The sequence below is a fragment of the Lolium rigidum genome, chromosome 1 (genome assembly GCF_022539505.1).
Source record: "Lolium rigidum isolate FL_2022 chromosome 1, APGP_CSIRO_Lrig_0.1, whole genome shotgun sequence".
Taxonomy (NCBI): domain Eukaryota; kingdom Viridiplantae; phylum Streptophyta; class Magnoliopsida; order Poales; family Poaceae; genus Lolium; species Lolium rigidum.
This window is the reverse complement of record NC_061508.1, coordinates 348,467,955-348,486,333: the sequence shown is the minus strand read 5'-3', so window position 1 is coordinate 348,486,333 and position 18,379 is coordinate 348,467,955.

Below are 18,379 nucleotides of genomic sequence, written 5' to 3'. Positions count from 1 at the left end.
CGTCGGACCTCCGCCTCGTGGGGCCAGCCCTCCCGTCCGTCCGCGCCGCGGCGCCACTGGCATGGAGGCCCTGCTCGGGCAGCCGCCGCGGCGTCGTCGGTGGCGGATTCGGCGGTTGGTGGCTCTGGGGACCGCGCGGCGGAGGCTGGGCGTTGCTTCCAGTCGTGGGTTCCGGCGAAAGCCAAGCCGCAGATCTGAGCCGCCCCGTCGTGGATTCGCCCACTTCGTTTCTGCCATGTTTCGATTTGGTACCCCTACTCCCTTCGTCGCTGTAGGTGCGTGTGTTTGTGCGAACTCTGACCTGACCGAGGGTTTGGCGGGTCCAGATCCAACCTCCTAGGGGGCCGCCTCCGACGAGCAAGTTTGGCGCTGGGAATCCTAGGAGCAGAGTAGGGATCGAGCCAGTGTTGTGTTGCGTATCACAACCTTTGGGAATCTGAGACTTGGTGGTGATCGTTGGCTGTTTTGGCTGCGGAATTTCGCGTCATTACTCCGGGGATCACCACCGTCTGCATCAGTGGCGGAGCTTAAACTATGAATTGATCCACCATCGGTCGTGCTGACCCGTGCCTCTGAGCAGTCAGTCCTCCGCCTCACGGGGCCAGCCCTCCTGTCCATACTGCAATGCGAGGCCACTGGCATGGAGGCCGAGTTCAGGCAGCTGCTGTGGCGTTTGCGGTGGCAAGGGCTTTGGGGACCATGGGGTAGAGGCTGCCTTCCAGTCGCTGCTCCTCCTCCTCCTCCTCTCTCTCTCTCTCTCTCTCAAATTCCTCTGAATATCAGCGCAGCCTACCAAACGCGCCCTTAGTCTCTGAACATCTATGAACCTTCGAATCAAAGAGGACCTTAAGGTTGCCGCTGCTGCTACTGTTGTTGTTGCGGCGATTTACACAAAAATAACCCTTTTGGAAGTTGGGATCGGCGGTGATGAGGCCTGGTCGTGCTGACCGGTGCCTCTTAGCAGTCAGTCCTCCGCCTAATGGGGCCAGCCTTCCTCTCCATGCTGCAATGCTAGGCCACTGGTATGGAGGCCGAGTTCAGGCAGCCGCTGTGGCGTTTGCGGCGGTGGCAGGGGCTTTGGGGACCATGGGGTGGAGTCTGGCTTCCAGTTGCTGCTCTCTCTCTCTCTCTCTCTCTCTCTCTCAAATTCCTCTAAATATCAGTGCAGCCTACCAAACGCCCCCTTAGTCTCTGATCATCTATGATGCATGACCTACTTGGTTGTGAATCTGGACTGTAACAGATGCTGCTAGCTACTCCCTCCGTTCCATTATAAGCTTCTTTACATGAGCAAGCCCTAACCAGATGGAGGGTCTGATCGATCGCTGGTTCTAGATCCCTCCTCTAAGGGCGCCGCCTACAACAAGCAGTTGGGGGCTGGGAACCCTCAGGGAATAGAGATGGACCTGTGATGCATGGAATCCAGTGGAGCATTTTAGGCAGCCAGCGTATGTCCAAATGACACTTTGCTCTAATCAAGAAACAGAATCCTTATGAGGGGCAGTGATGATTGACCATTGCTGATATAAGCACCTTGAGCAATTGAGGTGTGTGTGGGTATCAAATTAGACCCCCCTCTTCTCCCGGAGCTGTTTTGATCATGTGCTTATTTTGGTGGCTCTGTCCTTGGATGGTCATTCTTGTCAGTGATAACCAGGGCAGATTCACTAAAGTAGAGACCAGATTGATCTGGTGATGGGAGACGATAGGGGTAGGGTTGCATGATCGAGGAAAGGCGAATCTGAGCCCAACTTAAATGCAGTTATACCGGTTCCAAGCAAGATGTGCAACAATCAATATACTCTTATATTGGTTGTTTTAACATCTGATATTATGGTACATAGGGAGTATGTTGTTTTGGCTCTGTATCCATGTTCATGGCTTCTTTGGTTCACATGATTTTAAAAATACATGGAGATCGGATTACATTGTCATGCATCTTTTTATTATGTTGGTCAAGCTTGAGGGCAATGATGATTGACTTTGGCTGAAATAAGCGTGCCTGTGAGCAATCAAGGCACCTGTGGGTATCAAATTAGATCCTCCCTTGCATTTCTCTGATCCTTTTTGATCCTGTGAACTGCTGGTTCTGTCCTTGGACGGTCATTCTAGTTGAGTGATAACCAGGGCAGCTCCAAAGTTAAAACAGGTTCATCTGGTGATAAGAGATGATGGGGCTAGGGTTATATGATCGAGCAAAGGCGAATCTGAGCCCACTCAAATGCAGTTTTACTGGTCTATAAGCATGATGTGCTACACAGTTTCCTTAAATATTCGTGTTTGAGGTTTTACTTATTTTAGCATCTCCCAGCTAAAATTAACAGATTCATGTTAATTTAGTTTCCATAGTATGAATGCCTAGTCTCAGCAAGTTACCAGTACATGCTGCAAAGTTTGATTATACCGGACTGTTCATGTAAACAGTGGCCTCCTGATATAAACTATTGTGTGTTGCTGCTTGTAACTAATAATCATTTTAAATGGGACTGGGCTGATATAAACTATTGAACTGCCATTCCATTATTTCCTTTTGTTAGTTTTGAAGCTTTCCGATTTGCTGTGGTTGTAGTTGTATGGATCTTGTCTTGTATTATTTTTGTCTGCAGAATTGTACTTTCATCTTACTATTTTTTTTGCATCATGCTAAAATATTGATGAAAATAAAATAATATTGACGCATGCCTGGAACATAGTTCTGAAACCCCAAACTTTATTTGTGTTGGTCTAGCTGAGTTGTCCCAAGCTGTACCTTATTGTTTTATGTCTCTTCTGTTAGCCACTTCTGTTTGTGCATCAACCAAACATAAAGTTGGCCTGTAACAGTAGATTCAACACATTGGCCTGTAGTAGTTCTAGGTTCTTTGCAGCTGCCATGGCGTGTGATGCATGGGTTGGGGCTTTCTGGTCATGAGTTTAGACTATGTGAGATCATAGCCTCCCTGTGATTGATCTTTTCTGGCACCATTGTCATCACCCCAGCACTTAACTTGAATATCATCAACTCTATTCGAGTATGTACTTGTACGTCTATCAGTGTGAAAGAATTGTTGGCCATTGGCTACTAGAAAACCAGCCATAGACAATATCAGTCATAATGCTGTGACATTTTGAAGACTATGGACTAAATTTCGGCGCTCTCTGCTAGTTAACCCACACATCCCAACATGTAGCGCTGGCTGTTTATTTGTTCGAATCTGCTTTAGTTGTTTCCTGTTGCGATAGATTCACCCTGATTCCATATTTTCTCCCTATATACTGATTTTTTTATGCTTCTTTTATTTTCATCATTCGTAATTGTGGTAGCTCTGTTTTCACATTCTCTACATTTTTTGTGCTAGTTTCTGTCTGTTACTCTTTTGCTTGATGTTTTGTGCTAAGTTGGCGATGATGAATTTGGCTCATTCAGAGGTACATACAGAATACTAAGATCAGATACCGCTGCTTGATTTTATGGGTATGGTTTGGGGTTAGGGTTTTGTTGTGACTAGTTGGATGCGTGCAGATTGGGACGGCTTTTCCTTTCACGAGCAACCATTTGAATGCTGACAACGTCACATCTTGGTGTAAATGGATCGGATACAAGGTGGATATCAACAGAGCTCACCTCCTTTGATTTCACTTGTGCTGCTTGTCATATGACAAATGAGCCAACACTGAGCTTCCAATAGTAAATATGATTTCTCCTTTCCACATTTTGTGTCTGCCTTGTGTTTTATTGTATTATCTGTATGCTTCTTTTGAATTTGTTAGTGATGTACTTCCGTGGATCTCACCGTTTGTATGCTCAAAGTTGTAGTGCTATTATTTACGGTACTTCTGTGATATGCTTGAGTGAACTGATTGGTGAGAAATCTCTTGAAAACCTGCACAGCTGTTCTCTTCATCGTTTTTATTGGTAAGCTTTACTGTTTGTTTTTCTTCACGTTAAAGATTTTCAAGTTTCCTGCCCAAACGCTTGGGTGTTTCAAATCTTTTGTGTTTGTGGGCAATTTCTGCCTTTCAACTGCAATTATATGCTAGTAACTAGTAATTTCATCTAGATTTTGAAGTACATGGCTTAGATGGTGGTCAGTAGGTATTCCTATGCTCAGTTGGATAGCATAACTACTGTTTGGTGTAAAAGAATATTGTTTGTGTTGCAATGTCTCGATTTCTGCATGCTTCAGGTTCCTGCTTGTGTTGGGGTACTATTTAGTTTTTTAATCGGCAATCATTTTGGTGATATGCATTTCAGAAACAATGCAGGCTGATAATGTTGTCTGCCCCCCTCTCATTTCTGTTTGGTGTAATAGTTGTTTGTATTGCAATGTCTTGATTTCTGCAAGCTTCATGTTCCTGCTTGTTTTTGGTCACTTTGGTTTTTACTCGGCAATCATTTTGGTGATATGCATCCATCCGTTTGTTTCCGCACCTATAATTGATGAGACTGTTGCTACACTTGTAGTCATTTCTCTTGAGCAATGACAAAGGATCCATGAAGGTGTCTTGCATCCTTTACAGCTTCACTTACCAGGAGAGCATCAGGATTGTCGATAGGAAGCTAATTTTCTCATCTTGCTAGAGAAAAATGGTGTTAAACTTTTTTTTAGAAAACTATTTTCATTTCAATCTGACTTTCGATTTTCTTGAACGTGGCTGACATTTTCTATGGGCCGTGCTGGAATCTATAATCTGCTATTTTCAGCTCGGACCATACTGGCCCCGCTAGTTAGGAAAACCCACACCAACACCTGGTCGTTGGAGCCTGACTCGTGGAAAACTACGCGCGTGTGCGTGCACAGCAGCGCGTCCTCCTCCCTCGCCCAACAAAACCCTCGCCGCTGCCCTCGAGCATGAGCTCACTCATCATTAGTTTAAGTGTGAGGCCGCCGCACGTGTCTGTGGCGCCGCAGCCGGGATTTCTCGCCCGCCACTCCGGCCGTCCCGCCTCGCCGTGGCCGATGACCGCACCACCAGAGACCGTGGCCACTCGGAAAACGGCGGCGATGAGGAGGCCCGGCCCTTGGCGCAGACCCGTGCCTCTGACCGGCGGCCGCGTCGGACCTCCGTCTCGTGGGGCCAGCCCTTCCGCCCGGCCGCGCCGGGGCGTCACCGGCATGGAGGCCCTGCCCGGGCAGCCGCCGCGGCGTCGTCGGTGTTGGATGCGGTGGTAGGCGGAGGCTGGGCGTTGCTTCAGGTCGCGGGTTCCGGCGAAAGCCAAGCCGTAGATCTGAGCCGCCCCGTCATGGATTCGTCCACTTCGTTTCTGCCATGTTTCGATTTGGTACCCCTACTCCCTTCTCTCACTCAGTTGCTGTATGTCTGTGCGTGTGTGTTTGTGCGAACTCTGACCTGACCAAGGGTTTGGCTGGTCCAGATCCTGCCTCCTAGGGGGCCGCCTCCGACGAGCAAGTTTGGCGCTGGGAACCCTAGGAGTAGAGTAGGGATGGAGACAGTGTTGTGCTGTTTATCGCAACCTTTTGGTGGTGGTCGTTGGCTGTTTTGGCTGGGGAATTTCGCGTTATTACTCTGGGGATCGCCACCGTCTACATCAGTGGCGGAGCTTAGACCAACAACCGATCCACCGTCATCATCATCATCAATTGTGGCACCCAAGCCTGGTTGTGCTGACCTGTGCCTCTGAGCAGTCAGTCATCCGCCTCACGAGGCCAGCTCTCCTGTCCATGCTGCAATGCCAGGGCATGGAGGCCAAGTTCAGGCAAGCTGCTGTGGCGTTTGCAGCTGCGGTAGGGGCTTTGGGGACCATGGGGTGGAGGCTGGCTTCCAGTTGCTGCTGCTGCTGGCGATTTACACAAAAATAACCCTTTTGGTTGCAGCTTACCAAACTCGCTCTTATTCTCTGAGCATTTATGATGACCTACTTGTCCGTGAAGCTGGACTATAAGTAATGGGTCGCGCCGTTGGAGATGCCCTCACTCACGAGTAGAGTAGGGATGGACCCGTGCCTCTGAGCAGTCAGTCCTCCGCCTCACGGGGCCAGACCTCCTGTCCATGCTGCAATACCAGTCCACTGGCATGGAGGCTGAGTTCAGGCAGCTGCTGTGGCGTTTGCGGCGGTGGCAGGGGCTTTGGGGACCATGCGGTGGAGGCTGGCTTCCAGTTGCTGCTGCTGCTCGCTCTATAAAATTCCTTTCGATATCGCCGCAGCCTACCAAACACACCCTTATTCTCTGAGCATCTATGATGCATGACCTATTTGGTTGTTAATCTGGACTGTAAGATATGCTGCTAGCTACTCCATCCGTTCCATATTATGTTCTTTACATGAGCAAACGCTAACCAGACGGAGCGTCTGATCAGTCGCTGGTTCTAGATCTCTCCTCTAAGGGTGCCGCCTCCAACGAGCAGTTGGACGCTGGGAACCCTCAGGGAGTAGAGATGGGCCCATGATGCATGAAATCCAGTGAAACTTGGTGAATATGTGATAGTTCCCCATGAACCTTTGAATCAAAGAGGACCTTAAGGAGGTTGTTGTTGTTGTTGTTGTTGTTGTTGTTGTTGTTGTTGTTGTTGCTTCTCCTCCTCCTCCCTCCTCTTCTTCCTCTCTCTCTCTCTCTCTCTCTCTCTCTCTCTGTATGAGTGTTCACTTTGTCCTAAATGGCCCTTCTTAGCACTTATTTACACTTGTGGTTGAGGGTCTCTGCAACTGCAATATATCGGGGGTTTAATATTTGAAGGCTCGTTGGTTCCTTGTCCCATCTATAAGGGCGCCACCTCCACTAAGTAGTTGGATGCTGGGAACCCTATGGAGTACGGGCGAAACCAGCGTATGAGATTGACTGGTGGTTTATTGCCTTACAAGATTTTTTTTTTCTTTGGTCCCAACAATGTGAAGTGATAGTGATCACGTAGTCTTACCTTTGAGCATTTTAGGCAGCCAGCCAATGTGCAATTGACACTTCATCACTCTAATAATAAAGAAACAGATTCCTTATGAGGGGCAGTGATGATTGACCATTGCTGATATAACCACACCCTTGAGCAATTGAGGTGTGTGTGTGGGTATCTAATTAGATCCTCTCTCTTGAATGGGCCTTTTTTCTTTGGTCCAAACAATGTGAAGTGATAGTGATCACGTAGTCTTACCTTTGAGCATTTTAGGCAGCCAGCCAATGTGCAATTGACACTTCATCACTCTATTAATAAAGAAACAGATTCCTTATGAGGGGCAGTGATGATTGACCATTGCTGATATAAGCAAACCCTTGAGCAATTGAGGTGTGTGTGTGGGTATCTAATTAGATCCTCTCTCTCTTCTCCCGGAGCTGTTTTGATCATGTGCTTATTTTGGGGACTCTGTCCTTGGATGGTCATTCTTATGTGTGATAACCAGGGCAGAGTCACTAAAGTAAAGACCAGATTGTTCTCGTGATGGGAGGTGTTAGGGGTAGGGTTGCATGATTGAGGAAAGGCGAATCTGAGCCCAACTCAAATGCAGTTATACTGGTTCCAAGCACAATGTGCTACAACCAATGTACAAACATTTATATTATGGTACGGATCAAGGGAGTATATTGTTTTGGTTCTGTATCTGTGTTCAGGGCTTCTTTGATTCACAGGATTTTAAAAATATATGGAGCTTGGAATACATTGACGTGCATCCTTTTATTATTGTGGTCAAGCTTGAGGGTAATGATGATTGACTTTGGCTGAAATAAGCGTGCCTTTGAGCAATCGAGGCACCTGTAGGTATCAAGTTGGATCCTCCCTATGATCCTGCGAACTTCTGGTTCTGTCCTTGGACGGTCATTCCTGTTGAGTGATAACCAGGGCAGCTCCACAGTTAAAACAGGTTCATCTGGTGATAGGGTTCTATGATCAAGCAAAGGCGAATCTGAGCCCACTAAAATGCAATTTTACTGGTCGAGAAGCATGATGTGCTACACAGTTTCCTTAAACATTCGTGTTTGGAGGTTTTGCTGGAGGACGAGGCGTACGCTCACGAGCTCACTCATCATTAGTTTAAGTGTGAGGCCGCCGCGCGTGTGTGTGGCGGCGGAGCCGGGATTTCTCGCCCTCCAACTCCGGCCGTCCCGCCTCGCGGCGGCCGATGACCGCACAACCGGAGACTGTGGCCACTCGGTAAACAACGGCGATGAGGAGGCCCGGCCCTTGGCGCAGACCCGTGACTTCGATCGGCGGCCGCGTCGGACCTCCGCCTCGTGGGGCCAGCCTTCCCGTCTGTCCGCGCCACGACGCCACCGGCATGGAGGCCCTGCTCGGGCAGCCGCCGCGGCGTCGTCGGTGGCTGATGCGGCGGTAGGGGGCTCTGGGGACCGCGTGGCGGAGGCTGGGCGTGGGTTCAGGTGAAAGCCAAGCCGCAGATCTGAGCCGCCCCGTCGTGGATTTGTCCACTTCGTTTCTGCCATGTTTCGATTTGGTACCCCTACTCCCTTCTCTCTCTCTCTCTCTCTCTCTCTCTCTCGCTGATGTCTGTGCGTGTGTGATTCCACCTCCTGGGGGGCCGCCTCCGACGAGCAAGTTTGGCGCTGGGAACCCTAGGAGCAGAGTATGGATGGAGCCAGTATTGTGCTGTTTATCGAAACCTTTTGGTGGTGGTCGTTGGCTATTTTGGCTGGGGGCGTTATTACTCTGGGGATCACCACCGTCTACATCAGTGGCTGAGCTTAGACCAACAACAGATCCACCGTCATCATCATCATCAATTGTGGCACCCAAGCCTGGTTGTGCTGACCCATGCCTCTAAGCAGTCAGTCCTCCGCCTCACGGGGCCAGCCCTCCTGTCCATAGCTGCAATGCCAGGGCATGTAGGCCAAGTTCAGGCAGCTGCTGTGGCGATTGCGGCTGTGGTAGGCGCTTTGGGGACCATGGGGTAGAGGCTGGCTTCCAGTTGCTGCTGGTGCTGCTGGCGGCGATTTACACAAAAATAACCCTTTTGGTTGCAGCCTACCAAACTCGCTCTTATTCTCGGAGCATTTATGATGCATGACCTACTTGTTCGTGAATCTGGACTGTAAGTAATGGCTCGTGCCGTTGGAGATGCCCCTCACTCACAAGTAGAGTAGTGATGGACCCGTGCCTCTGAGCAGTCAGTCCTCCGCCTCACGGGGCCAGACCTCCTGTCCATGCTGCAATACCAGTCCAATGGCATGGAGGCCGAGTTTAGGCAAGCTGCTGTGGCTTTTGCGGCGGTGGCAGGGGCTTTGGGAACCATGGGGTGGAGGCTGGCTTCCAGCAGCTCTCTCTCTCTCCCTCTCAAATTCCTCTGAATAGCAGTGCAGCCTACCAAACGCGCCCTTAGTCTCTGAGCATCTATGATGCATGACCTACTTGGTTGTGAATCTGGACTGTAAGAGATGCTGCTAGCTACTCCCTCCGTTCCATTATAAGCTTCTTTACATGAGCAAGCCCTAACCAGATGGAGGGTCTGATTGATTGCTGGTTCTAGATCCCTCTAAGGGCGCTGCCTACAACAAGCAGTTGGCGGCTGGGAACCCTCAGGGAATAGAGATGGACCTGTGATGCATGGAATCCAGTGGAGCATTTTAGGCAGCCAGCGTATGTCCTAATGACACTTTGCTCAAATAATCAAGAAACAGAATCCTTATGAGGGGCAGTGATGATTGACCATTGCTGATATAAGCACCTTGAGCAATTGAGGTGTGTGTGGGTATCAAATTAGACCCCCCCTCTTCTCCCGGAGCTGTTTTGATCATGTGTTTATTTTGGTGGCTCTGTCCTTGGATGGTCATTCTTGTCAGTGATAACCAGGGCAGATTCACTAAAGTAGAGACCAGATTGATCTGGTGATGGGAGATGATAGGGGTAGGGTTTAATGATCGAGGAAAGGCGAATCTGAGCCCAACTCAAATGCAGTTATACTGGTTCCAAGCAAGATGTGCTACAATCAATATACTCTTATATTATGGTATGGAGGGAGTATTTTGTTTGGCTCTGTATCCATGTTCATGGCTTCTTTGATTCACAGGATTTTAAAAATACATGGAGATCGGAATACATTGTCATGCATCTTTTTATTATGTTGGTCGGCTTGAGGGCGATGCTGATTGACTTTGGCTGAAATAAGCGTGCCTCTGAGCAATCAAGGCACCTGTGGGTATCAAAGTAGATCCTCCCTTGCATCTCTGTGATCCTTTTTGATCCTGTGAACTGCTGGTTCTGTCCTTGGACGGTCATTCTAGTTGAGTGATAACCAGGGCAGCTCCAAAGTTAAAACAGGTTCATCTGGTGATAAGAGATGATGAGGCTAGGGTTATATGATCGAGCAAAGGCAAATCTGAGCCCACTCAAATGCAATTTTACTGGTCTATAAGCATGATGTGCTGCACAGTTTCCTTAAACATTCGTGTTTGGAGGTTTTGCTTATTTATGCTCCAGTGTTTATAGCTGTCTTTTGCAAGGTTTTCTGCGTTTTCACCTTTATTGCATAGATTGTTGGTCTTTGATTCACTAACTTTATGTTCTTTATCTCGTTCCCACCTTATTTTTTATTTTTGGTATATATTGGGAGCAATTTTTCTTTGATTTCACCTTGCAATTTTCATGGCCCAGGACACACAGTTCTCTTTGTTTGCCCACTTTCCCTGTTTCAATGTGTGCCTCTTCTTTGATTTCGCCTTGCAAATTTCGTGGCCCAAAGCACGCAATACTTTGTGGTTGCACACTTGCACAGGGATGGACTCAAATTCTGGTGATGCCTGATGTTGCTCTATCATTTATTATAGATAGTATACCTTGGAGCGAGCTAAGGCAACATGGAAGCTTGCTCAAGCCATCCTAGTGTTTGTCATGTTGCAATTCGATGGTTAATCTGGTAACAAGTGCAACCTGCATGTCATGTACTGATGCAACTGAGAGTGCATGACAAACAGATTTTTGGCAGAGCTTCACGCTTACATGGTCCAAACATTGTCTTTGAAACTAGGTCCTGTATTTGCATTCTTGCTACTCCGAGAATCTAATGGCATTATCTTGTTAAGTATGCTGCTCTTGGTCATAAAAATATTTTGTTTGTGAAAACTACAGCGTTTTTTCCTGTTGCCAAATACAAACTGTTCGGTGGCAATCCCAAAGTTATTTCTCTGATGCTGACCAACATTGCCCCTATCCACATTCACATAAATTTAGGATTGATTTTTTCTCTCTTAATTCTAAGTCAAAGTTCTGTTCATTGGTTATGTATGCAGATTACTCTGCAGTTCTAAAACCGACAATTAGATGGCTATCTTTAGCCTTTGTGTGGTTCTAGGTCAAAGGATGCAATCAATGAGAATTTGAGAGCACCTGCGGATGCCTTTTAGGTTTTAAGCGGTGCATGGAAATTCTTAGCTTTATAGATGTTGTAACTTTGTTATCTTTGTGGGTCACCTGTTTGATTAAGCCAAAAAAATTCAGCCCGATTCTGGGAACCAGCACCTCGTGAAGGAGGCACAAGTCCCCTGAATGCCAGTTGCGAGAACGCCCGAAAGGGGTATCCGCCTGGTAGTGCTACAAGGTTGGTATGGGAATTTCCATGGCCCAACCGTAAAGGATCGGGCTCGGAGATGAGCCTGGGTCCGTTTAGCCTTTGGTTCCTGCTAAGCGAGGCCTATTCTCCCCTGGTCAAAACTCCAGGGGTGAACCGGGAAAATATTGAAATGCCTGGTTAACACTTGCACTCATGATTTTGTTTGATGACCATTGCAGCTTTTCCTCTTGTTGTCAATGAGGTTATTTTGCTAAAATATTGATCTGAATGATTACTGTTTTCTCGCCTTATGTATGTTGTGCTGCTTAACAAACGTTTAATGTTCAGTAAACTTTCTCTATATCAAAATAATTCCTTCGTCCTTAGAATTTTCTCTACCTGAATAACATTTGTTCTGATCACAAATCTGGTCCTACTGGAGTAAGTATGAGTGATATTTTTGATAGTTTGTGTGCTTCTCACTTCTGCTAGAGTATATAGTAAATGGTTTTCCTTTCTGCTAACAATTATATTGAGTTCTGTATGTATTCAATTGCCTAGTAGGATAGGGTATAACCAATATTGCTGTTTCCTGATGTTCTGCAACCTTCAGGTTCCTCTTTGCTTTTGGGCACTATTTGGTTACCTTGTCAATTTTTTTGGTGCTTTACATTTCAGGTAAAGTGCAGGCAGATCATGTTGTTTTGCTATTTGATCTTTCCGTTTTTCTTTCCGTGTTTTAATAATGTTGCTGCTGGTGGAGGCTATCAACGAAGTTTGGTTCCTTGGTATTCTGTAAGTTGCTACACTAATGTTGCATCCTTTGCTATTTGAATTCGATAATTTGATGCTTCTGTTTGACCCTTTATTTGCTCAGTCCTTTCTACTCTCCTGTGATCTTTTATTGATTCTGACCGAAAGGTCATGTTGTGCAAGATCAGATTTCTGGGTCGCTTCTATCCTTTCTGAATGGCTGTGATGATTTAGCTGCCCTTGCTGAGCTTTGAACACCATGTAAATTGGTAACTTGCTTTTATTCAGTTTGCTTCTAAACTAGGAGGGCTTGTTCCGAAGCAAGTAACCAGCTTAGCAGCTACTCCAATTTATTTTGGACGGAGGGAGTACTTATATAGATATTGGATGACATTCCAATTTACAGTGTGGAGTGACAGAGAGGAGATAAATGGTGTTTATATCAAGTTAAGCTTATCTATGGGAGTGTATCTGAGCCATCTGTATATGTCACTATTTTTATGTCCACCTTTATTTGAAACTATGCCCTTTTCATTTTTTTTCTTTTGCATTTTATCTGCTTGAGCTGAAGTGCATTTTTTCTTTCGCAAGGAAGTGTAACATTTTGACTTGTTCTATTCCCTCCGTTCCATATTAGTCAACTAATATGTGAGGGAGTAATTTGTTTTACCACTTCTTTTTAATTCTTTTCGAGCTTTTATCATTTGTGTCAATCATGAGTTTAGCTCATTCAGAGGCGCATTCAAAAGGTTGAATTCCAAATGCTATCCTTTGGTGTTGGTTGCATGCTGTAATCTATAGTAGTAAAGTATCTATCTTGGCTCTACATAGATGTTCTCTGATGTACTCCAAGTAAACTATTTGTATGCTGGAAAATGATAATAGTACTGTACTTTGACATACTTCTAGAGTCCCGGTGCCTGGTATGATTATTGAGCCAAAAGCATGTCTCGCATTCTTTTGCTGCCCACATTCTTTATTCTGACAATTTATGGTCATTGGTTACCTTGCTTGCTTCCATACAAGGCCTTGGGATTCCTAATTCCATTCTTGCTGTTGCTTCTAATTCCACCCTTCATGCTGTGCTAACTCACATTGTCCGGTAGGTCTAGGTTCTTTGCAGCTGCCATGGCGGGTGATGGATGGGTGTGGTTTGCCGTGCGTTTCACGGGTTTAGACGATGCCAGATCATAGCTGCCCTATTCGCATCATTCGTAATCATGTCAGCTCTCTTTTCACATTCTCTACATTTTCTGTGCCGGTTTCTCTGTTACTCCTTTTACTTGTTGTTTTGTGCTAAGTTGGCGATGATGAATTTGGCTCATTCAGAGGTTCATACAGAATACTAAGAACAGATAGCAATGCTTGATTTCATGGGTATGGTTTGGGGTTAGGGTTTTGATGTGACTAGTTGGAAGCGTGCAGATTGGGACGGTTTGCTTTCCCAGCAACCATTTGAATGCTGAAAATGTCACATCTTTGTGTAAACGGATCGGATACAAGGTGGATATCAACAGCTCACCTCTTTTGATTTGCTTGTGCGTAGAGCGCAACTTGTCTTATGATAGATGAGCCAACACTGAGCCTCTGATAATAAATATGATTTCTCCTTTTGGCATTTTGTGGCTGCCTTGTAGGTTTTTATGATTTCTATTAGCTTCTTTTGAATTTGTTAGTAACTTACTTCTGTGAATCTCACATTTTTTATGCTCATCTGATGTAGTGCTATTATTTACATTACTTCTGTGATATGCTTGAGTGAACTGGTTGATGAGAAATCCCTTGAACCCTGCACAGCTATTCTCCTCATCGTTGTTATTGCCAAGCTTTATTGTTTGTTTTCGTTCATGTTCAAGATTCGAGTTTCCTGCACAAACGCTTGGGTGGTCTGCATGTTTCACAACTGCACCTACCAGGAGAGCAACAGACTTGGTGAATGTAACTGATTTTCTTTGTTTTTTCTGAACCTCATTTTTTGTGCTCTTTTAACCTTTTTCTAGTGTATCTTGTTTTTCAACCTGGAACTGGATCAGTGTCCAAATCCAAAACAGAAATGTCCAACAGATATCCACTTATACATGCTCTCGCCCATGTCCAGTCCACGCTTCCCATCCCAACGTCCAAATCCATCCAGTCCAAAGCGATTCTAAAATTGGATATCCAAGGTCCACATGGACCTTAATCCTTGCAGAGACGCTGCTTACACACGCAGCCGCCACCACCACAACGGAGTACCAGAGGACCTCGCTAGCTCTGCTCTGCATTGCTCGCAGTAGTTTAGTCTTCAGATCCACACCTGATCGATCAATTGTTGGCCAATTATGATGATGGTCGATGGGGATGGCACGACGCCGACGCAGCACGGTCACGGCCATGGGGATGGGGGGTGCCGCCGCATCACGGGCAGGCGAGCTACGGCTCTGCTCCGGGCTCCTCCCCCGACGTCTAGCGGGCAGTGTGTTCCTGCTTTTTTTGGCGACGGTAGAGAGGTCTTGAGGAGGTGGCGGCTGCCATCGACGCCGAGTCGGCCGGCCGCCGACGAGCTGCGGGAATGGGGTGGCCGCATGGGGTAGGGAGAGAGGGCGACGGCGCTGATCTGATGCGGGTGCAGGGGCTGGGGCGAAGGGGAGGAGTAGACGGCGGCGGTGGAGGGGCTTGCCGGAGACGGAGGTGGCGCAGGGATAGGGATTTGGGGACACAGACACAGAGCAGATTCGTTCTAGAAAAAAAACGCGGAGCAGATCGGTAGAGAGCAGGCTCCGATGGATACGGGACTATCCAGCTTCGTTATCCATATCCATCCACTATTTTTGGACCTCGGCTCCAGTTTATGTCCGCGTCCAATGAAGCCCAGTCCAGTTTTGTCCAACTTCTTTCAGGTCCAAGGCCCATGGATTTTACGAATCCAGTTCCACATATACTTGTTTTTTTAGGGGAAACTAGGCTATTTGCTTTTTTTCTTTCGTAGTATCTTGCGTTCTGTTGATTTGTGGTATGTGGCTGTTATTATCTATTGGCCATGAATCTTCTGTCAGCTATTAGCAACAGGGTAGGCTGTACTGGCCTGGCTAGTGAGTGAAACCTCGGTTTCTGGCATGTTTCGATTTGGTACTCTGACCTATCTAGCCATCTTGCTCGCTGTGGGTTCGTGTGTTTGCTTGTGTGTTTGTCAAACTCTGGGGCAGACTATGGATTTGGCTGGTCACCACCTCCCATGAGCACTTGGGCACTGGGAACAGTAGGGATGGACCCAGCAATGTGTCACACCCTTTGGAACCCTTTGGAGTCTCTTTGGAATCATGGAGACTCGGTGGTGATCGATGGCTGTTTTGTCCAGAATTTCGCTTCAGTACGCTGGGAATCACCAGTTTCACATCGGTGGCGGAGCTTGAACCAACAATTGACCCACTGTCATCGTCATCATCATTGGTTCCAGATCCCTCCTCTAAGGGTGTCGCCTCCACCGGTCAGTTGGGCGCTGGAACCGTCAGGGGGTGGAGAAGGACCCGGCAATCAAATCCAGGGGTAGGTTTCATGATTGAGCAAAGGCGAATCTGAGCCCAGCTCAAATGCAGTTATACTGGTCGCAATCACAATGTGCATGTTGTTTTAGTTCTGTATTTGTATTTGGCGCCTCTTTGAAACGCAGGATTTTAAAGGCAGAATATTTTTGCAGGATTACATTGGCATGCCTTCTTGATTAGGGTGGTCAAGCGTGAGGGTAATGATGATTGAATGTGGCTGAATAAGCGTTCTTTTGAGCAATCGAGGCACCTGTGGGTATCCGGTGCTGACCCGTGCCTCTGAGCTGTCAGTCCTCTGCCTCACGGGGCCAGCCCTCCTGTCCGCGCTGCAATGCCAGGCCACCGGCATGAAGGTCGAGTTCAGGCAGCTGCTGTGGCGTTGGCAGGTAGCGTTTGCCCTTTGGCTGGCGTCCAGTTGTTGTTGCTGCTGCTGCTGCTGCTCTCTCTCTCTCTCTCTCTCTCTGACTAACATTTTATATTATGGTTTTGGTTCTGTATCTGTGTTCAGGACTTCTTTGATTCGCAGGATTTTAAAAATGCATGGAGCTCGAATTACATTGTCGTGCATCCTTTTTATTATGGTGGTCAAGCTTGAGGGTGATGATGATTGACTTAGGCTGAAATAAGTGTGCCTTTGAGCAATCGAGTCACCTGTGGGTATCAAGTTGGATCCTCCCTCATCTCTATTATCCTTTTTGATCCTGCGAACTTCTGGTTCTGTCCTTGGACGTCATTCCTGTTGAGTGATAACCTTGGCAGGCTCCACAGTAAAAACGGGTTCATCCTGTGATAAGAGATGATGAGGTTAGGTTATATGATCGAGCAAAGGTGAATCTGAGCCCACTCATGCAATTTTTACTGGTCTATAACAATATTGTGCTACACAATTTCTTTAATCATTTGTATTTGAAGGCATTGCTTATTTGTGCACCAATATTTCTAGCTGGTTAGCTGTATTCACAAGGTTTTTCTTTTCTTTGATACCTTCATTGCATAAATTGTGGTATTATGCTTGCTTTCATTTGTTGTTGCATCATCCAAAGAATATTCTCCAATTGGTCTCTCATTCATTAATTCTATGTTTTCTGAATTTTGTTCCCACCTTTTTTTTTGCTATACAAATTGTGAAATATAATTTGTAGCACTTTCTTTGATTCCATCTTGCAATTGCTTTGTCCCCCAGCACACTATTCTTTGTGCTTGCACACATGCACGAAGAAATGCTCTAGTTCTGGTAAGACCTGATGATGGTCTATCTTGTTATAGCAACTATACCTTGTAACGCGGACTTTTGGCTCTCGGGTGCTACACACCCATACACCCCAAAAATTGTAGTAAATTAAAAAAGCCAAACAAAATTGAATCTTCCTGGAAACCGAGGATGATCAAGTTTGTACTTGTAAAAAAATGTTTGGAAAATAAATTATTACCTTGGTCTTCAGGGCAAAAGAACAAAATTATGACGAATATAAAGTTGAATAGTACCTAGTCATGGTGCGTTTCGAGTTTGTTTTTTCACCCAGGATACATAGAAAGTAATTCCCTAGGGAAATATTTTTATACAAGTACACTACCAAATCATCTTTGATTTCAAAAAAAGTTTGAATTTGTTTAACCTTTTTTTTAATTTTTTGTCCAAGTATGGGGGCGTGTAGCACCCGAGAGCTCATATGCATTTCTCCTATACCTTGGCATTCTAGTAAAGGAATGACATTTATATGTACTTTCTTCTCTACAGAAGCCTATTCAAGTCATAAGCTAAGTTTTTGTGTTGCTGTAATTTGTGTGGTCAATCTGGTGACAAGCTCAATGGCTGGTCTGATCGGATGGATAGCCTGCTTGATTTTGCATGAAAGCGTACAAAAATAATCTGATATTCACATAAAGGCTGACTCATTGCTTGTCCGTGTAATCTTGACTAGTCCAGTTCATTTTGGGTATGCTCGTTTTTTTGTGAACTTGATGAGGTGATGCAAAAGTAGTAGATTAACTGTGCAGCTCCAGTCCTGAACCAAAAAATGATTGGCTGAATTCATGGGTTATGAAAGTCACCTTATGTATTGACCTGGTTGTAAACGGTGCATTAATGTCTCCATAATAAAATTGTGTTGCTTTATAATTGTTGTGGTTTATGGTACACTTATTTGATTGAACTGTAAACTTTTAGCCAGATTCTGGGAACCAGCACTAGTGTTGCTGTCTCTGGAAGATATCTTTTGGTCCCTTGGTAATCTCTCTAGTAGTATGTCGGACCTGTTTAATCTGCTTTAGGATATTTTAGCATCTCCAAAGTTTTGTTCCCTAGTCCTTAGTAATATAAAGAGTAAATTGCATGTCTGAGGATGCATCCCGTGCAAGATATTTTAGCATCTCCAAGTAAATATCACCAGATTCATGCTAATTTAGTTTCCACAGTGAAGGTTTAGTCTCAGCACGTTATCAGTACATGCTGCAAAGGTTGGTGCTACCGGGTTGTGCATGTAAATAGTGAGCTGGGTAGTACTGCGTGTTGCTGCCTGTAACCAGTAATCATTATTTTATGGATTGCGTTGATATAAACCATTGAACTGTGACATCCCTTGTTTTTACTCCCTCCGATCCGAAAAAAGCGTCGGAAAGACGATTTTGCAAATACACCCTGAAGCTTTTTATTTCCTCAACCCGCACTCCCCAC